A 22,257-nucleotide genomic window follows, 5' to 3' on the forward strand; every position below is an offset into this window, starting at 1 on the left:
GCAATCTAGATATATATATGTATGTGTATATATGTATATATGTATATATATATATGTACACACACACACACATACGCTCCTGTATAATGTAGAAAATTGAAACAAATATATCTACATATATGTTTTAATTTAAATTAATGTACCAGTAAATCTGGTAAAGTTGTTGCTATTTTTTTCTTGTGGCTTTGAATATATCCCAAGACTTTGCCACTTATTTTATGGGCTAAGTTTGGGATGTATTAGGCTTGCAGATTTCCTAAATATCTTTCAGTCAGCCAACAAATATTTACCTATTAATTGCCTATTTATTGCCATAATTACCTATTAATTGCCACTAAACTAAGCACTTGAATTACTATGGGGAACATGGCATCCTGCCTTCTGCCTCTGCACCTTCACCTGTGCTAGCCCCTTGTTTAGAATGCCATGCCCAATCCCCTTTCTTACCTATTCAAGTCCTATCTGTGGATCTATCTTCCCATCCCACCTTACTCTGATTTCCTACAGTGCTGAGAAGATGGACTATTTCTCACCTGGATAAGGACGTTAACCCTGCCTAGCAATAAGTTGGCTGAGCAAGGAGGGATATAAATTTCAAGGTCTCTTTTGAAACTGGTGCTGATATGCAAATTAACATTCCAGGAAACGGTGTTTCTTGTACTAGCTAGACTGAATTTCCCAAATCAGTTGAATAATTCCTGCCCCTTTCATCGTTTCCATAAATATGCAAGGTGGCAGAGGATCCATGTATTTTTCCTGGAGCACAACCATGGGGTGACTGGCTGTGCCCCTCCCAAGTAGCTGAATGGTAAGAACTTGAGGTACCAGGTGCATACTGTTTTCCTTGTGCCATTTCTTTGAGCCTACTCTGTGCTACAGTCCTAGTTGTCCTCAACAAGGCCTATTTGGGCACTTATTCTTACAAAGAATTATCTTATTATTTAAATGTTTTCTGTATCTTTGTAGACAGTGATGGGCTATCTTTTACTTCATTTAAAGAGGGATCTAGCACAGCACTCGGAAGGCAAGACATACTCAACAAGTGCCTGGTGGGTGAGAGAGTGAAGAGTACACATTTCAATTGTACTATTGATAGTGGAATAATGTCTCTTCTGATTCTCTCATACCTCTTTCCAGCCTATATACCATTGCCCATTTACTCTTACATGTATTAAGCATGATGCTCAACTCAATAAATATTGAATGAATGAATGAATGAATGAATTGTAGGAATAAGTGTTAAAGTCCAAGCTTTCAACTCCTATCTCTCCTGAGATACCTTTTCTGACTGTTCCAGGCTTCAGTGTTACTCCCTATTCCGTATCACTCATTAGTGGTTAGAAGGCTACCATAAATAGTTGATTATATTCCATGTTTGTGTTCTATCCACTCAACCAAATTTAAAAGGCTAGGACTTTTAGATCTTTAATCCATTTTGAATGTATTTTTGTGTATGCTGTAAGAATGTCGTTCAGTTTCATTCTCTTGCATGCTATTGTTCAGTTTTCCCAACACCATATGTTGAAGAGACTGTCTTTTTCCTGTTGGATATTCTTTCCTGCTTTCTTGAAGCTTAATTGAGCATATAATTGTGGGTTCATTTCTGGGTTTTCTATTCTGTTCCATTAATCTGTGTGTCAGTACCATACTGTTTTGATCACTATAGCTTTATAATACAACTTGAAGTCTGGAATTGTGATGCCTCCAGCTTCAATTTTCTTTTTCAAGGTTCCTTTGGCTATTCAGGGTCTTCTGTGGTTCCATACAAATTTTAGGATTTGTTCTAGTTCTGTGAAAACTGCTCTTGGTATTTTGATAGAGAATGAAACCACAAAAATGCTAGAGGAGAACACTGGCAGTAACCTCTTTGACATTGACTGTAGCATCTTCTTTATAGATATGTCTCCTGAGGTAAGGGAAACAAAAACAAAAATAAACTTTTGGTACTTTGTCAAAATAAAGAGCTTCTGCACAGTGAAGAAAAACAATCAACAAAGCTAAAAGGCAACCTACAGAATGGGAGAAGACATTTGCAAATGACATATCTAATAAAGGGTTAGTACCCAAAATATATAAAGAATTTATAAAACTCAACACCCTAAAAATGAATAATCAAAAAACAATGGACACAAGACATGAATAGATATTTTTCCAAAGGAAATGTACAGATGGCCAACAGACACATGAAAAGATGCTCAAATCACTCATCATCAGGTAAATATGAATCCAAACCACAATGAGGTATCACTTCACACCAGTCAGAATGGGGATACATGCACCCCGATGTTTGTAGTAGCATTATCTACAGTAGCCAAATTATGGAAATGGAAATGGAAATAGCCCAAGTATCTATTAATTGATGAATGGATAAAGAAGATGTGGTCTATCTATCTATCTGTGTATCTATCTATCTACACACACATACACAATAGAATATTACTCAGCCATTTGAATGAAATCTTGCCATTTGCAACAATATGGATGGAGCTAGAGAGTATTATGCTAAGTGAAATAAGTCAATCAGAGAAGGACAAATACCATATGTGGAATTTAAGAAACAAAACAAACGGGCAAAAGGTAAAAAAGAGGGGGAGAGAGGCAAACCAAGAAACAGACTCTTCACTATAGAGAACAAATTAATAGTTACCAGAGGGGAGGTAGGTGGGGGGATGGGATTAAAGAGTGCACTTGTTGTGATGAGCACCAGCTGTTGTATAGAAGTGATGAATCACTATATTGTACACCTGAAATTAATATTACACTGTGTTAACTAACTGGAATTTAAATAAAAAAAGGGCTAGGGCTGTGTTTTACATGCTCAATTTTTTCTATTATGCCTGGTAAGTACTTTATAATAGCATGCTCAATATTTATTAGTTATTGTTGATAATGAAATTCTGGAAGGAAAACAAACAATGAACTTTCAAGCTATTGTTCCATTTTGCTTTGATATTTATCTGCATTAGAAGGTTCTTGAGTCTGAAGTAGTGTCAGTAGCAATTTATGTAATTATATCAAGTGTGGGTTTTATTTTGATTATGCTAAACTAAATGAACTTGAGAGTGAACACGGCTTTTCTCTTGCTACAAGAAATTAAAAGTAGCTTTTATTGTATTTACTGCAGTGGATGATCAAGAGTGCAGAAGCTATGTGGAATAGGAAAAAGAACTCTGTACCAAGAGTCAGAACTTTTCTTTAGATGTGTATTGTAGGTCCTCATTTTGTGTCTCTGCTACTTGTGAAATGGGAAAGGAAGGTAGTACAATATGGCATAGTGGTTCTTAAGAACGTTAAACAAATGGTAAGTTTTGTTGAAATGCAGTCTTGGGGGAAAGCCCATCACACAATGATATTCAAATAAAGCTACTGGGGCTCCTTGACACATTGGAAGCCACTGGTGTGGTATTTGGAGTGCAGACCAATCTTACAACTTACGAGTTCTAGGACTTTTCATAAGATATAATCTCTCTGAGCCTCAATTTCCTTATCTGTAAAATGGAAACAAGAAGGAAAACAACCTCAGAGGGTTGACGTAAGCATTAAATGAGATAACATGTGCAAAGCTCTTAGCATAGAGCCTGTTATATTATAAGTACTTCCCCATGCAGTGGATACCTGTGAGCTGTTTTGCTCAAAATACTCTACTTTCCTCTGGAAACTTCTTCCTTCTCCATCTACATGGTAAAGCAGGAGCAGCAATATTATAACATGACCCAGTCCACTGGCCAATGAGTCCTTTCCCAGCATGTCTTGGATGAGGCACCAAGAGATAGAGCTAGGAGAGTCTCTCCAGTTAATACATTTGAAGAAACAGTAAGAAATAAAACTCAGGAGTTGTCAGCAGTTGGCACGGGTTTCCTGCAGGACAAGTCAGTCTGTGGAGAAGCAGATAAAGAAGCAGGGAAGGAGGTGCCACAAGGGAGACAAGACACTGAGAGAAGTGATGGTGTTTGAGTTCCTGTTTTCGAGTATTCCTGAGACCTAATCTCATTCCTGTCTTCAGTTCTTTGAGGAACCCTAGGTTCAATAAATGCCTCTTTTTTCCTAGCTAGTGTGCTGGATGATGCTGTGCCTTCTTGTTAAGCTAGGAATTACATTTCCCAGAGTCCTCATCTGTGTCCAGTTTTCAGTGAGAGTTGGTCAAAGAGGAACTTCCAAGAGATTTGGAAATTTGAAGAGAAGCAAAGACCATTATTTCCAGTAGGCCATCCTGGTGAGGCAGACAGACACAGAGGTGCCCTGGGTCCCACCTTATTCTTGTTCTCCTCCATACTGTCCGGTTTCCAACTGCTGGACCTGCTCACCCAAAGCAGGCTGTTAGCTCTACAGAGGGAACATCTTCCCCCTTCATGATCCCTGAAGCAGCTGGGTGCAGTTGCCTCTCAGATTTCCCTGCAAGCTCCAACTTACCCACTCATACCAGTGCTTTTCGAGAACTAGTTAGTGACTCTTTCTCAAGTCCTTTGACCTTCACTTTCTCAGCTGCTCCCACATTAGTGTGTGGTCTATTTCCTCTAATAAATCTCTTATTCCCATAATATGCTAGTGGCTCTGTTTCTCTTATTGAAGCCTGATTGCTACAGCCAGTTTATTTTTCTTTCTCTTGCATATAAACCAAAAGGATATCTTTTTTTTTTTTAGATTTTTCACATTCCTTAAACAACCCTCCCCCCCCCCCCCAGAATAAAGAGAAATATCAAGGTAACACTTTTGAAAAAATTATAGTTTTTGAAGCAAAAATCTTATAAGTTTTCTCACATCATTCTTTTTTATATATAAACAATGGGTTGATGATAACTCATGATGATTTTATTAAGATAGCCTGATATGTCCTGAACCTCTTGAGCCAAATTGAGGAATATAGGTATGATTTTGCCTCTTCCAGAGATGCAGGTAATAACACTTTGAGGAAGGTAAACTAGGAGGACACTAGGACCTGGGGCAAAGAGAATATACCTTGAACATGGAATTAGTGACAATGACCTCTCCTTCATCACTATGGATTCAACCAGAGAAGCAGAAACACCAGGACACACACACACACACACACACACACACACACACACACACAAACACACACACGCATGTAACAAAGATTTGACCTTATCCAATTGTGGGAGCTGGTTAAACAGTTTTTGTAAGGCTATTGTCTTTGTGTCTGAGGCTGCAGCTCAAAGTTCCAACCTCCTTCAGCCTCTAGACACCTCCTCTGCAGTATGCCAGGAAAGTTCTTCAGGCAGAGGGAAACTATAACCTCTTTAAGCAGAGTTGGAAGAACTGCTTCTCTTGGCAAAGAAGGCTCAACAGAATATATAGGTGTTCCTGGGGCACCTGGGTGACTGAACTGGTTAAGTGTCTGACTTCAGCTCAGGTCATGATCTCATGATTCCTGGGTTCAAGCCCCATATCGGGCTCTGTGCTGACAGCTCAGAGCCTGGAGCCTGTTTTGGATTCTGTGTCTCCCTTTCTCTCTCTGCCTCTCCCCTGCTTATGCTCTCTGTCTCTCTCAAAAATAAATAAATAAATAAATAAATAAATAAATAAATAAATAAATAAATAAACAAACAAACAAACTTAAAAAAAGAATATAGGTGTTCCAGCTACCCAGCTTCATTGGAATCTGCCCATATGTCTCCATTTCAGTTTTCTAAGGTCCTAGTCATTTAGGACATTTTAAGTTACCTCTTCCAAGGTGAAGGAAAAGTTGTTGTGCCTGGCATATGTCAGTTTTCTATTGCAGGGTAACAAATTACCAGAAAGTTAGTGGTTTACACTAACCCAGGTTGATTATCTTACACTTTTGATAGTTCAGATGGCTGGATTCTCTGCTCAGGTATTCGCTGGGCTGAAATCAAGGTGTTGGCTAGGGCTACAGTTGTTACCTGGGCTGAGCCATTGCTGCTTTCGTCTTTTTGGAAACTTTTCTGGAGATCCTCCTTTCTTAGTGGTCACATGTGGGAGGGTGTGCTGCTAGAACTTTTAAATGTTCTTCAAAGTAAATGCAAATAACTAGGTGTGGGAGGCAGAGTTGAGAGGAAGAATAACACACCTAGGGTGGCCAATGAAGAAACTTCAATAAAATGATCTCTAAGATGATGTGGGCTGTTGGCGCAGGCAGGACACATTTTAGTAAAAAGCTAGTAAGTAAAATTAACTATATAAAAACTTTTTTTTTTAATTAAAAAATTTTTTTAACGTTTATTCATCTTTGAGAGACAGAGAGAGACAGAGCATGAACGGGGAAGGGTCAGAGAGAGGGAGACACAGAATCTGAAACAGGCTCCAGGCTCTGAGCTGTCAGCACAGAGCCTGAAGTAGGGCTCGAACTCACAAACCGGGAGATCATGACCTGAGCCACAGTCAGACGCTCAACTGACTGAGCCACACAGGCGCCCCAAACATTTTTTTGGTAGTAAGTGATTGAAATATAATTTCTTTTTCTCAAAGCAAAAAAAGAGAATTTGTTGATGTAGTTGGAAAGTTCAGAAGTTCAGCTAACTTCAGATATGGCTGGACCCAGGGCCCAAACAATTTTGCTGAGACTCTGCTTCTCTTATCTCTTTCCTAGACCTCCTCTCATCCTTTGATCTTTAACCCTTAATTTTTAACCCTGAACTCCTACTATGGACCTTAATTGTAGCAGAAAGAAGTATTTTCTTTTCTTTCCTTTTTTCTTTCTTTCTTTCTTTCTTTCTTTCTCTTTCTTTCTTTCTTTCTTTCTCTCTCTCCCTCTTTCTTTCTTTCTTTCTTTCTTTCAGTGAGAGAGAGCAAAAGGGCACAGGGGAGGACAGAGAGAGAGAGAGAGAGGCGGACAGACAGACAGACAGACAGAGAAAGAATCACAAGCAGTCTCTATGCCTTGCTCAATCTCACAACCCTGAGATCATGACCTGAACTGAAATCAAGAGTCGACCACTTAACAGAGCCACCCAGGTGCCCTAATTCCTTATTATTTCTTAATAACAATTATAATTAATGATTGGCTTGGCTCCAGCCACATGCCTGTTCCTGAACCTGTGCTGTGGAGTGGGTACAGGGTGGTCTAATTGGCCAGGTCTGGGCTATGTGCTTGTTTTTGTAGCTGGGCTAGGGGTGGGTGGGGTTGGGTGAGGTGGAGTGAGGTAGGGGTTGGGGGGGGGGCAGCATTCAGGCCCTCCTGTACAGCATGAAATGAATCTTTTAGTGGGAAGACAAATGCCATTACCAGATGAATGGGGAGGGGGGTGGAGTGATATTGGGCAAACAGAAACAACAGATGTCCTTTACAGTTAACAACTAACTGATTGTGGTCTTAGGTGCTAGGCAAGGTCATGGGTGGAATAGGGAGGATAGAGAAGAGATAAGTGCCTCACCCATAGGTTTGAGTTACTTTTGTGTAGCTGGGGACATAGTCAAAATTCCAGATCATTCAGAAAATCTTAGAGTATAATTTTTCAGAGAAATGATCATACCCTGAGTGAGCTGGTTTGCTTATCCTCTTAAAGCCAACTTCCCAGTTTCTTGTTCAGGTGCCATTTCCCCCATACCGTGGTGCAGTAAAGGAATTTTCGTTATTCTTTTTCTCCCTGACCCTTCCATGACTCAGATTTGATAATTCCTTCCTTGTAGCGCTGTCTGTACCTTCCTGTTTATTATTCTTATTTAGGTCTTTATTATCATAGGCATGAACTGTCAGGGGTCTACTAGATAGTCTTTCTGTTTCAAGCTAGCCTGCCTGCTACTCCCAGATGACATGATAAAATCTTCTTTTGATCATGTCAATTTTCTTCTTGTAACGACCTTCATTTGCTCCATGTAAGCCTTTAGAAGAACTCCGTATTTCTTACCTGGCATTCCCAGGCCTCTACAATAAGGCCTTGTCCCCTATATCCTATATCCTCAGGCCATCCGTGTGTTTACAGTCACAGCACACCTGCCCAGTGCTGCTTCTGCACTGAGCCCATCCACCCCAGAACGCTCTCCTTACCCTTCCTCTCACAGCTGAAGCTAACCTATGTGCTAAGACGCAGCCCAGGTCCCATCTCCTGTGTGAAGATTTCCCTGCTGTTCACCCTCATCCCTCTTTGGACTCCGGTAGGACTTCCTCTCTGAGCTACCTGTCATACACTTCCACCCACTGTCTTGTGTTTGCAGTTAGCTATTCAAATGTAGATCGTATGTATTCTCAACTCACTTAAGCAAAGGAGAAGACAGTCGCCATGGCCATGCGACTTCAGAAAATCTCTCTGAGCATCCACTTCCCCATTTGCAATTTGACAATAGGTAGCTACCATGCAGAGTAGTTGAAAGGATTAACTGAGCTACTGTAAAGGGACTCTCCCAGGGCCTGGTACAGGACAGGACTTTAATGATTGGTACTTGAGTCAGTGCTAAATAAAGGAAAGAAGGCCCAGCATTATCCGTCCCCATGCTCGTCAACATCTGCTATCCTCCCCAAAGTTCTCATCTGAAAATGAGGATTTAGTTCAACAAGCATTTTGGTTGAGTTCTCTCAGAAGCAGATGCTGAGACAAAGATGTAAATATGAAGATTTCTTTGGGAGATGACTCCAGGAAGTGAAGAAGGGGAGTGGGAAGCTTTGAGAAGTGAGCCCACTGACCCAGTCAAAGGAGGGGCTCAGAGACTCAGAGCACAGTGAAGCGCGAGAGCAGGTGTCTGATGGACAGGCACACTGGAGGCAGTTAGTCAGTTTATCTCCTCGTGTGAAAGTCCCTCCTCTGATTCCTCATTGGCTGTAACTACAGAGGTTACAGACTTTCCGGGATATCGTCGATGCCCATGTAAGGTAAAAAGTAGTCTGAGTGGAACAAATGTACATTTCTTGAGGTGACAGATTTTCAGTCTCTCCTTTGTTCTTTGGCACATGCTCATTGCAAAGCCCAGGAAAATAAGCCTGGGGAAGTGATAGGGGGAAAAACCAGGAAGTGAAGTGTCTAAGGGTTTGGGACTCCATTGTGTGTGTGTGTGTGTGTGTGTGTATGTGTGTGTGTGTGTGTGTGTGTTGAGTGGGGGGGGCGGGTAAGGGTTTGTACACATTTCCAATACGTTGTAAACCACTAGACAGCACAGCTTTTATTTGGTATTTCTGAAAATGAATCATCTCCCTTACTTCTCAGAGAAGGAGAGTTAGAGAAGGGAAGGAAGCCAGTGCAGTGTGTTAATGGGCAGCTGGGATGCTAACCTACTGAGAACCTCTGGGAGAATTTGTAGCTCAGAATTATCTCTGAGAGAGGAGAGAGAGAGAGAGAGAGAGAGAGAGAGAGAGAGAGAGAGAGAGAGGAAGCTGGTGATTCCTGGCAGCTCACACTATGCTTAACTTCCCTACACTTCTGGCCTGTTTCTACCCATGATTGAGTTTCGGCAGTGGAGAGAGCTCTGAGGCAGAGAAATCCAGAGAATTACAAGGTAGGTTTGCCAGATTTAGCAAATAAAAATACAGGATGCCCAGTCAAATTTCAATTTCAGATAAATAATTGAGAATGTTTTAGTCTGTGTTATGGGCTAACTTATGTGCCCCCAAAATTTGTATGTTGAAATCCTAACCCTTAGTACCTCAGATTGCAACAGTGTTTGGAGATAGAGCCTTTAAACAGGCAATTAAGAGAAAATGAGGTTACTAGGATGGGCCTCCTAATCTAATATGCTTGGTGTCTTGTAAGAAGAGGAGATTAGGATACAGGCAGGTGTAGAGGGAAGACCCTGTGAGAACACCATAAGAAAACACGCATCTGCAAACCAAGGAGAGGATTCAGAAGAGACCCACTTTACTGACACTTTGATCTTGGACTTCTAGCCTCCAGAACTCTGAGAAAATAAATTTCTGTTGTTTAAGTCACCCAGCTGTAGTACTTTGTTATGGTTGCCCCACTAAATGAATACAGTGTATGTGACAATATTGCATGAGACAAATTTATATTAAATAGCTTGTTGTCTATCTGAAATTCAAATTTAATTGAGTGCTCTAATTCAGGGGCTTACGGAATAAGAATAGAGTACACAGTGTCTGCATTTATTGAGTATCCACCATGTGTTTGGAGTAGCATTTATTGTGGAAATAAAGAATTAATGAATAAGTCTCCATACTTTGCTTACCTCTCTCTCAGTGTTGTAATTAAGCTTGAATGAAGGATGTATATAGACCTGCTTCGAAGATTATGAAGTGCTACACAAATGATACAAAATTATTCATTTTTTTTTACTAATTTCCTAACACTTCCAGAAGAGTATGTGGTACATAGTAGCTGTTCAACAAATATTTGCTAAATCAAATGCAATTATTATTATCGGCAGTCAATAACTATTTACTGATTAATGTCATGAGATTAAGGCAAGGGTGTTTTAATACCTTCCCAGAACCCAGGCATGCTTATTTTTGGAGACTCGCCTCAGACCATTCATAGTAAAGTACATATCTCACATAGTAATCAAGAGAATATATATAAATGTAAATAAGTATATGTACTGAATTTTTCAAATTTAAGAATTGTTTTATAATTTAGTTTTTGAAAAGACTTGTCTACAGGTAATTCTTTTCTTTTTAATTTTTAAGTGTTTTTTTTTTTAATTTATTTTTTAGAGAGAGAGAGACACACACACAGAGTGAATGGGGGAGGAGCAGGCAGAGGTGGAGACCCAGAATCCAAAGCAGGCTCCAGGGACTTGAACCCATGAACCGGGGAATCATGACCTGAGCCGAAGTTGCATGCTTAACTGACTGAGCCACCCAGGCGAGGCACCCCTACAGGTAACTCTTAAGATTAGACTGATTTCAGGCACCTGGGTGGCTCTGTTGGTCTGACTCCTGATTTTGGCTCAGGTCATGATTCAGTCCTGGGTTTGTGAGTTTGCATCCTGTGTAGGACTCCCTGCTGTCAGTGTGTAGGACTCCCTGCTGTCAGTGTGGAGCCTGCTTGGGATCCCCTCTCTCTCTCTCTCTCTCTCTCTCTCCCCCCCCCTCACTCCCCTCTCTCTCTCTCTGCTCCTCCCCCACTTGTGCACACACACATGTTCTCTCTCAAAAATAAATAAATAAACTTTTTAAAATAATTTAAAAAGAGTCTCTCATGGTTTCTTTCCCTCCCCCCCACCATATGTTCATCTATTTTTCTTTAAGTTTACCTATTTTTGAGAGAGACAGACAGTGTGAGCAGGGGAGGGGCAGAGAGAGGGGGACAGAGGATCTGATCTCTGCGCTGACAGGTTGTCAGAACAGAGCCTAATGTGGAGCTTGAACTCACAAACCATGAGATCATGACCTGAGCCACCCCTGTGCCCCTGAAAATATTATTTTAAACTGTTGATTTCCCTTTTAATATATTTATTAAGATTATTTTGGGACGGGTCCCAGGAGCCTCACTGGACTTCCAAAGGGATCTATGGCACAAAAATTATAAAGATTCTGTTAGTACCTCATGAATAAAACAGCTTAGATGTGAGACTCAGGTGACTCTGGCCTGGTATTGCTTCTTTGTGTTTTTCTGGAAAATAGAAGGCACTTTGCAGGCTCAGAAGAGTATAATTACATGTAGATGCAAGAGAAAAGTCGAAGTATGTCTAAACTTTACTGGAAAAATTACTGGATGGAGAGTCAAAAGACTGGATTTAGTCCAGGCTAACTTTTCCTATCCTGCAACAGGTACATATATTCACTGAGTCAATCAACATTTATTGAGGGCCTTCTATGTGCCAAAGCCTGAATATGGGCTTTGAAGAGTTCAGTCCCTTCTGTCACTCATTAGCTGAGTGACCTTGAATAAGTTATTTTATCTCCCTAAGCCTTAGTGTTAATACTCTGTAAGAGGGTGAGACTGATCTTAATTCGATAGAGTTGTTGAAAGGATTAGATAAGAGATTGGATGTAAAGTCCTAAGAACACATAATAAACTATTATAGTTACTGTGAATCACCATTTTGTCTACAAGGTTTTGCATCAATGGTATTGTTAGCTGTTAAAGAAAGGCATATAAAATTGTCTTTGCTTTTAGGGGAAAAATATAAAAAACACATTTCTTTTTTAAGAATGGAAATGAGCCTAATTAACTTGTTGTTAGCTAAAATTTGACAGCTCGGGAAAAATCTTATGACAAGTGCATCTTTCTATTTTGGTCTTTTGATGGTGCTTATTGTACTTGTGGCACAAAGCAGAAAAGAATCCTCCCAGGGCTGGTAAAATATTAGTTTACTTTGCCACTTATTAAAGATATTTTTCCCCTTAAATGCATTTGAAACAGTGTTCAGAAAATTTGAAAAGTCATAAAAAGGGAGATTATTGTGAAAAAATATGAATGTTAAAAATTGTGTCGGGGCGCCTGGGTGGCTCAGTCGGTTGAGTGACCGACTTCGGCTCAGGTCATGATCTCACAGTTTGTGAGTTCGAGCCCCGCGTCAGGCTCTGTGCTGACAGCTCCGAGCCTGGAGCCTGCTTCCGATTCTGGGTCTCCCTCTCTCTCTGCCCCTCCCCCTCTCATGCTCTGTCTCTCTCTGTCTCAGAAATAAATAAACATAAAAAAAAAATTAAAACAAAATTGTGTCAATTTATGTCAGTGACTCATCAGTAACCATTATTACGGTATATTATTTTAGAAACTATAAGGACATCTATCCACAATTATGATTTAAGAGAGCCATTCCACATTCTTTTCCCCAATACTTTATTTTCTAAAAGCTAAACACTAGGCATTCTCTATTTTGGTTTGTAATTTTGGCCATTTACACACATACACCACCAGGTTGCGCTGTAGTTCCACAATGGAAACAAACAGGCCTAGGGTCTGTGAAGAATTCTCAGAGGTCTTAGTTAACTATAGTATTTCCGTTTTTTGAAGCACAGAGAGGTGGAGACAAATATTTAAAAGGAAAAAAAAAAAGATCTTGCTGAAAATAAAGAATTTTAAATTCACTATGATTTAAAAATTGGTATTCAGCAGAAAAGATGTTCTCTGAGAACATTGTTATAGTTACTTTTAGAAAAATTGCATCGACCCAGTCCTGATAAACTATTTTCCTGATGGAAAAATAAATTTTAAAACGCTGTTAAAAATTTTGTTTCCTATGTTCTTTAGTTGTTGATGGATGAAACTATATTTTAAGATGTTAAGATGAGGTATTTTTAAAAATTATATCAGTATCTTTGATATTAATCAAGCTTTAGAAAATATATGAACATTTCAACTTGAAAACAACTTTTTTGGGGGGGGAGGTAGAGCTCTTTTTTCTTTTCTGTGCTTGTTTTTCCCAAACGTCAATATTTATGAGTCAGGGTTGTGGGAAATGTTACCTAGGGCTACTGGGGCCAGAGTTTGCCCTCTTCCATCCCGGGGGAGTTGAGTGTGAGTGCCAGAGGGCAATGTTTGGCTGGAAGGACCCAACCCTTCTTTCTCTGTACCCTGTGGTATGTCCTTTGAAGTGAAAGAAAATTCTGTACTCAGCTCAGCTTCATAAGATGTCAATTTAAGATGAGCAATGCACACAAGTTTCTGAATATCCTTTTAAGCATGAAGCCAGACAGAGGCTTATAGAAAACAAACCAAAAACACCAGCATTGGGCAAGTAATTTTGAGATTTTGAGAACTCCTCAGATAAAATATTCACCAGGCTAAATTTCTGAATAAGACAATTTTCTTTCTTTCTTTCTTTCTTTCTTTCTTTCTTTCTTTCTTTCTTTCTTCCTTCCTTCCTTCCTTCCTTCCTTCCTTCCTTCCTTCCTTCCTTTAGCATATCACTGTCAAAACATCAGCCACTTCAGGTTTAACCCCTTCTAGGAGCTTGGTAGTTAGTGTTAGTTTGGGTGATGAATGGTAAAGACAGATGACAATGAGCATGAAACCCTGCAGAAATAAGGTAAGACCCTCACAAAATATTAGTAAATTATGGAGCTTACATTTATTTTGGAGATGGATTGTTATCCATCAGGGTAATTACAAAAATTTATTACTCAAACCAGGTGCTTTATTTTAGTTTCTTTCCTTTCAAATTGTCAGTCAATAGGGGTTGAACAAGAAAATAAAAGGCAAAAATGAACAAACTATATGAGGCAAAATAAACTGGGAGATAAGCTAGAAAATCGAGGCCATTGACAATAACAACAACAAATCAGAAACACTCTTAAAAGAGTCACCAGTAAAATATGTCTCTAAGGTCAAATGAAACATCCTGATGTTGATTCTCAATTTCCTTTTACATTTTATTTGAAGGATCTGCTCTTTATCCTTTTCATAAGTTAAATGTTTAACCTATTACCCCTATAGATGATTAAGGCTGCTAGTGTTTTTGAACTAAGGATCATGATTTTTTTTCCTTTGCTTTATTTGCTTCATTTGCTTCAACAATTCTTTATTTAGCTTGCTTTGTTTTTATATGTCCCACCCAAACACTTAACTGGTTCAAGCACTTAACTGGTTTCCAAAGGCTCCTTGTATAAATAACATGATAAAAATTCATAGAACATTTTATTTTCCCAGATTAGGAGGTAATTGCGCTATTTCAGTTTGCAGAAAAGTATGACAAAAGAATTATTGAGATTAGTGAAAAAAAGATGATGGGGAATGATAACATCAGTTTTTTGGGGGTGGGGGGAAATGGCTGTGACCTTTGACTTCTTTCTCTGACCATGGTCAGCTAATTCTGAGTGTGTTTTTCCCACTTGCCAGTGATGTGCCAGTGTTCTGCTGTTTAAATTCCCTAAGACTTGGTTTCTTTATCTATAAATCTGGATAAAAGTATTTAGCTCAGAGATGTGGAGAGGATTAAATTCGTAACATGTTCAATCCTTGTGTATAATAGGTGCCCGGCGTGCAATAATTTCCCTTTTCCTTTCATCATCAATAAGAATACAAAAATAGGGGCACCTGGGTGGCTCAGTCGTTAAGCGGCCGACTTCGGCTCAGGTCATGATCTCACAGTCCGTGAGTTCGAGCCCCGCGTCGGGCTCTGTGCTGACAGCTCAGAGCCTGGAGCCTGTTTCAGATTCTGTGTCTCCCTCTCTCTCTGACCCTCCCCCGTTCATGCTCTGTCTCTGTCTCAAAAATAAATAAATGTTAAAAATAATTTAAAAAAAAAGAATACAAAAATAAAACACAGGTTTATTTATATTAAATATCTCTATGTGGGTGAAATACAAAACTTGTTTAAATTGATTTGTACAGTGCCTGACATTCTGGTATATGCTGTTCTTGCAACCCAGTCACAAACAAACATGCTTAATGAAATTAGCTTTGGAAACAAGGCTTTGAAACCAAAAGTATAAATTCTAGAGGGTAGAACTAACTTTTAATATTTTGTTAATATTCATATGTACATTCAATATATGTTTATTGGTTGCACAGAGTGTATCTATTGACTTCCAGATTGTATATCCATGTGAACGTTTTGGTTTGGAAGATATCACTAAAGCATGGTTCAATGAAGGTATTTCAGGTTTTGTACTTTGTTCACTGCAAAGATTGAATTGTTAAATTATATCCTGTAGTAAGCTGAAAAACAGCCAACTCTCTTATCCAGTCACCAATAATATGGTGTTTCTGTGAAAATGAAACAAGGCTAGCCTATTTTTCTTAAAAATAAAACCCTCCAGGGCGCCTGGGTGGCTCAGTCAGCTAAGCATCCGGCTTTGGCTTATGATGGTGATCTTGCTGTTTGTGAGTTCGAACCCCTCATTGGGCTGTCTGCTGTCAGTGCAGAGCCTGGTTCAGATCTTCTGTCTCTCTCTCTGTCTGCCCCTCCCGGTTTGCAATCTCTCTTAAAATAAATAAACATTAAAAGAATAATAATAAAACCCTCCATATATTCAATTGAAAGTCCTCTTTTTCAGTGGAGTTGCTTTGGAGGTCTAGACACTTCTTTCACCATACTGCTATCATTCTATTGTTTGATGAACCCTTTTTCAAATTACTGTTGAAAATAATGTAAGGAATCATATTAAAGAAAAAGCTAGTCTTCTATTTTAGTCACTTTTTATTTAGGCTAAAGCAGTTTATTCAGTCAATTGCCATCTGCCTTATTGAGTGACTTGGTTTTTTCTGGAAATGAAACTTATACTGATGAGAAAAAGATTTTTTTTTTTTTTTAACCATTGGGGACATTCAAAGTAATCCCCTCAGTGAGTGAAGGAAAGCAGTTCCTAACTGGAGTTCTAAAATCATTTTAAACAATAACAATATCCTTGGAATGTTGCTACCTATTTGAAGGGCACATATTTATTCTTGTGGATAAATTCAGGTATATTTGTGAAAATCCAGTGACCTGGCCTTGTCGTCATGTCTTTTGAATTAAAAAACATTTTTTAAGTATATTTATTTATTTTAAGAGTGGGGGAGGGGGGGTGAAGGGCAGAGAGAGACAGAGAGAGAGAGAGGAGAGAGAGAGACAGACAGAGAGAGAGAATCCCAAGTAGGCTCCACACTATCAGCTCAGAGCCTGATACAGGACTCAAACTCACAACATCATGACCTGAACTGAAATCGAGTCAGACACTTAAGCAATTGAGCCACCCAGGTGCCCAGGTAGTCATATCTTTTTATTTATTTATTTTTTTTAACTTTTTAAAAAATGTTTATTCATTTTTGAGAGGAAGAGAGAAAGACAGAGAGACAGATCATAATTGGAGGAGGGACAGAGATAGGGAGACACTGAACTCTAAACAGGCTCTAGCTCCATGCTATCAGCACAAAGCCTGACACAGGACTTGAACCCATGAACTGCGAGATCACGACTTTAGCCAAAGTCAGATGCTTAACCGACTAAATATCTACGTTGTAACACAGGGATCATTTTAGGCGGACGGACCCCATAAAAAAAGAAATGATGTTATTTAAAAAGGAATTGTGAACTTTTAACCAGGGTTCCATCTGTTCAGTTACAAACCTCAGAAACTACTGAAAAGAAGGAGAAAAATATAAAAGCTTTCATGCTCAGACTAGGCCTACATCTTCCTTTATCCTTACATGGTTTAGTGAGCTACTGAAGCTTGTGTATATGATTAAATCTAAGGTAGACATCATGAAATAAGATTATAAAGACTATGTGGTCCATATTTTGAAATAGAAGCAGGAAAACAACATGAACTGATTTGAAGATGAATCTAGACTTTCATCTTGGCAAAAATATAAGTAGTAACAGGGTAGAAATCAGGACTAAAAATATTGGTAGCCTCTTTGTGTCTGGTTATTAATAAAAATAGGAGATGAGTAAAAAGGAAGAGCTGAGAAAGTAAAGATGCTGCTTAGGTACGTTGGTTAGGCCAAATAAAGCTGTGAAAGCTCGCAGCACATAAAATCTGTGACACAGGCTGAAACCCGCAAGTGGGGCCTCCAGGGCTTAGGGTTTTAGAACAACTCCTGCGGCCCAGGCCCTTCTGGCATGCCATTCTCAGACCCTTTAGACTGGGGGGTTGCCAAACGGCTCGTTTCCCATCAAACTTAGCAGACTCGTAGTCTGGGCTGGCCATCTGCACAGCACATTCCCAGTAAAGCTGTGTATCCTTTCAAATCACCCACATTGTAGAAATCAGTATCTCAGCAAACCTGGGATCCTTTGATAGTTCAGTAGCTGTGCTGTGTGAACTGTGAATGCAGTCTCTTTCACTCACATTTGATTTAAAATGTTCTTTTTTTTTGGAAATGATTTTTGGAATTCAAGTGATGTCCATTTTTTTATATAAATGCTTTCTTTTTAAATAAAGCCCGTGAATAATTTACTTTGCAGCCAGAGATGTGCTTGCTTTTATTTTCATCAAGACCTCAAGTGTCAGTGGGCAAACATCCTTTTATCCCCCAGGGCTGTATGACCTTCTGACTCCCATGGTTTTGCCAGGTCACTGGCAGAGAAGGAAGGCCTCTCTGATGGGGGTGAAATGAGCCCTCTGAGGTGTCCTCACATTCTGCACACTGGCCTGATGCTAGCTTGTGTTTGGCTGCTTCAAACCTCCATGGAAAGAAAGAATAACATAATGTCTGGGGCAATGTCTGGGGGAGATGGGTCACAGATGAGTTCCCTAAACCTTGGTAAAATAATTAAATAGAAAGTTGATGTGTTTTTAAAGATACCTCAAAATGTTTATATCACAAAATATATTCTATTTTCCAATTTCACCTTCTAACATTCTTCCTTAGCTAAGTGAAGGAAAGCCCGCAGAAAGCCACATGGTGTATAATTCCATGTATATGAAATACCCAAGAATAGGCAAGTGCGTAGAGACAGAGAGCAGATTAGTGGTTGCCTGGGGCTGGGGGGCTGGGGAGTAGGGAGTGACTATTTACTTATTGGGTATGGGGTTTACTTTTGGGGTGTTGCAAAAGTTCTGGAAATAGTGGTGATGGCTGTGCAACATTGGGAAGGTACTTAATCTCACTAAATTGTACATTTTAAGATGGTTAAAATGGTGGGGTGCCTGGGTGACTCAGTTAAGCATCTGACTTAGACTCAGGTCATGATCTCACGGTTTGTCAATTGGAGCCCGTGTCAGGCTCTGTACTGACAGCTTAGAGCCTGGAGCCTGCTTCAGATTCCGTGTCTCCCTCTCTCTCTGCCCCTCCTCGGCCCATGCTGTTTTTCTTTCTCTCAAAAATAAATAAACATGAAAAAAATATTAAGATGGTTAAAATGGTAAATTTTATGCTATATGCATTTTACCACAATACAATAGGAATTTTTTTCTTCCTTAAGGAGAAGTTAAATGCAATAGACAGTATAATTGTTAAATCATTTGCACTCATCAATAGCTTAGTAGTAATTTTTAGGGCAATCAAGCAGTATCTTAGGAAGAATCTGATTATTGGACAAAACCAGAAAATTGTGATAAACAGGTAAAGCTAGAGTTAAACGTGTGAAGAAAAGAAGAGAAAGCAGGTCAAGGTGGATTGACTTGGTGTGATGCTTAACTTTATGTGTCCACTTGACTGGGCCCCAAGATGCCCAGATATTTGGTTTAACATTATACCCAGGCATGTCTGTGAGGATGTTTATGAATGAGGTTAACATTTGAATCAGTAGACTGAGTAAACAGATTGTCCTCCGTTTTTTGAGTGAGCCTCATCCAATCTGTCAAAGGCCGGAATAGCATAAAAAGGCTGAGTAAGAAAGAATTCTCTTTCTCTGCTTCTCTTTTAGGTGGGACATCAGTCTTCTCTAGCCTTTGGACTTGGACTCAGAATGGAACTTACACGTTTGGTTCTCTTGGGTCTCCAACTTGCCAACAGTAGATCTTGGAACTTCTCAGCCTCCAAATAGCTAAAAACTTGGAAGATACTTTGACACTGGGTAATGGGAAGAGGCTGGAAGAGTTTTGAGGTGCATGCTAGAAATATGGACATTAGGGGCGATTCTGGGAAGTCTCAGACTAAAATGAGGAACATGTTATTAGAATATAGAGGGAAGGTGATCTTTGTCATCAAGTGGCAAAGGATTTGGCTGAACTGTGTTCTAGTGTTTGTGGAAGGTAGAACTTGTTGAGGGATGAAATTAGATATTTAACTGAGGAGATTTCTAAGTGAAGTGTTGAAGGAGTGGCTTGATTCCCACGACTGAAGAATGAGAGAACAGAGAGAGGAAAGAAGAGTAAAATGAGAGAAGAGATGGATGAATTGCAGAAGGAATTGTTACATAGAAAGGAACCAGACTCGGGAATTTGGATAATTCTCACTTGCCCATATTGCAAAAAATGATAAAGCATGTTCTAAAGAGAACACCAAGCTCATAAATGCACTATCACTCAATAAAGTTATGGGATTGTAGAAGAAACACTGCCAGTTTGAACTGAAGGGTCAGAGCTGGGACAAAATGAAGAAAGTCAGCCAGACTTCTTGGATTCTAGAAGACAAGACCATAGGCCTGTTTGGCTGTGAATGTGTGTTTTTGTTCAAAGAAAGAAAGGAATGACCCAGAAGGAGATCAAGAGATTGTGAGGACTGCCATGTTCACCAGTGGTCCTGAGACAGGCTGTCTCTTCCTCAGTTTCAAAGGGTAAGGCTGCCTGTCTTGTGGACCAGGAAGATCCCACCCACGTCTCAGGAGTACAGCTGCCCTGTGGAATCTTAGGAGCCCCACCAAACCCCAAACACTGGGGGTACATTAGGGGTGCAACTCCTATCTAGTAAAGCCTTGGAAGTGCGGCTGCTGCCCCAGTTCTGAAGGCAGAGCATCAAAACAAAGAGGATTTCTCAAGTCTTAAGATCTGATGGAATTTGTCTTGCTAGGCTTTGGAGTTGCTTAGGACCCACCACCCTTTCCTTCTTTCTTCTTTCTTTTTCTTGGAATAGGAATGTCTATTTTATGCCTGTCCCACCATTGTACTTAGGAAGCATATCACTTGTCTGGTTTCACAGGTTCACAGCTAGAAAGGAATTTTGTCTCAAGATGAATCATCTCTCAAGTTTTACCCATATCTGATTGAGATGATTTTTTTTTTTTGAGAGAGAGAGAGAGTACAAGTGAGGGAAGGGCAGAGGGAGAGGAAGGGACAGAATCCCAAGCAGGCTCCATTCTCAGCACGGAGCCCATTGCAGGGCTTGATCTCACAACCATGAGATCATGACCTGAGCTGAAATCAAGAGTTAGACGCTTAACTGATTGAGCCACCTAGGAGCCCCCAACTGAGATGATATTTATTTATGTATGTATGTGTGTATGTATGTATGTATGTATGTATGTTTATTTATTTTAGAGAGACAGAGTGCAAGCAGGGGAGGGACAGAGAGAGAGGAAGACACAGAATCTGAAGCTGGCTCCAGGCTCTGAGCTGTCAGCATAGAGCCTGATGCCGGGCTCAAACTCACGAATCATGATATCATGATCTGAGCTGAAGTCAGATGCTCACCTGACTGAGCCACGTAGGTGCCCTGATATAATATTTAAATGAGACTTTGGACCTTAGACTTTGGAGCTGATGCTAGAATGAGTTAAGACTTATGGAGCCATTGAGATGGAATGAATGTGTTTTGCATGCGAAAAGAACATGACTTTTGAGGGACTAGGGGTGGAATGTAATGCACTATATATTTGTGTGTCCCCTGATTCATATGTTGAAGCCTTAACCTCCAGTGTGATGGTATTTGGAGTTGTGGCCATTGAGAGGCATGTAGGTTAGATGAAGTCATAAGGGTGGGGAATTTATGATAAGATTAGTGCCTTTATAAAAAGGAGAAGGAGATCTCCTCTTTCTCTCTCTGATGAGCACAGTGGAAAGGCCATGTGAAGATGTAGCTCATGGCAGCTGTCTGAAACTCAAGGAGAGAGGGCTCTCACCATGCATTTACCCCGTTGGCACCTTGATTGTGGTTGCCAGCCTCCAGACTGTGACATTAAGTTCCTGTTAAGCCATCCAGTCTATGTATTTTGTTATGGCAGCTTGAGCTGACTGAGATACCTGGTTGCCTCAGTGGGGAAGGAACAGAATGAGAACGAAGGTAGGTATGAGATGGGAGCATGTTGAAGGCAAAACTACTATTTTGAGTCTCTTAAGAGCTAGTTGTGCCTTGGAGCATGGAGATTTTAGATTCAGGCAACCATGTGAGTTTATCAAGATGGCAGTCCCTCTTTCCAGTTCTCCTCATCATAAGTTGACCAGGCATGGGAGGGATGCCCTTGCAGAGAGTCTGGTGCTAGTCATTAAACATGGCAACTGAAGGATTACCTGTTCATATTATCTCCCAGGAGACCAAAAATCAATCAAGTGCATATGTATTTGAAATTCCTTGACAGAAAACAATCATGTTCTTAGATCCAAATTCTTGGGTTGTTAGTGTACCATAAAGTATTTGGAGTTACTGCAACTATGCATGTTTACTTCTACTGACGATTGCTCCATTTGTTCTTGATGCTGGAGGGTGAGGTGCGGGGAGAGAAAGACGATCACACGTTTGCATAGAGAAAAAAATTCCAACTACACATCTATTTTCCATAGACATACTTTCCAGCAAATGTTTAGGGTCGAATGTTGTATTTGTCTCTGGGAAATGCTATTGATTTGAACGAGTACCTCAAAGGGGAAGTTTCAGACATCACGTCACCATGTTTTGTTGAATTATAAACTAACAAGATAGCAGATCTGACAGAGATTTCCTTTTGTGAGCTCCCTGACAGTACAGGTGGTAGTTTGGCCCTTGTATTCTAGCTCTCCCTTATCTTTGCAGGCTTGCCCTCTCCTAATGCTCTCTGCCTCCCCCTCCTGACCCTCCACAGCCCCCTTACTGCAGCCATATCGAACGACTTACTCCCCATGCTCAGAACACTGGGGTCCTTTGAAGGGCCCATGCTTTGCACATG

General features: G+C 40.0%; 1 long non-coding RNA gene across 3 annotated transcripts in view; it reads left to right on the forward strand.

Annotated features, from left to right (window-relative positions):
* LOC122217809 overlaps positions 1-22,257 on the forward strand; it is a 44,933-nt gene that overhangs the window by 16,600 nt on the left and 6,076 nt on the right. For 2 of the 3 annotated variants that reach the window (XR_006201689.1, XR_006201688.1), the window contains exon 3: positions 19,105-19,956. This is a non-coding gene — a long non-coding RNA (uncharacterized LOC122217809). The remainder of the gene's footprint in view (positions 1-19,104; positions 19,957-22,257) is intronic. The other variant, XR_006201690.1, reaches the window with a different exon arrangement.

The sequence above is a fragment of the Panthera leo genome, chromosome B1 (genome assembly GCF_018350215.1).
Source record: "Panthera leo isolate Ple1 chromosome B1, P.leo_Ple1_pat1.1, whole genome shotgun sequence".
Lineage (NCBI taxonomy): Eukaryota > Metazoa > Chordata > Mammalia > Carnivora > Felidae > Panthera > Panthera leo.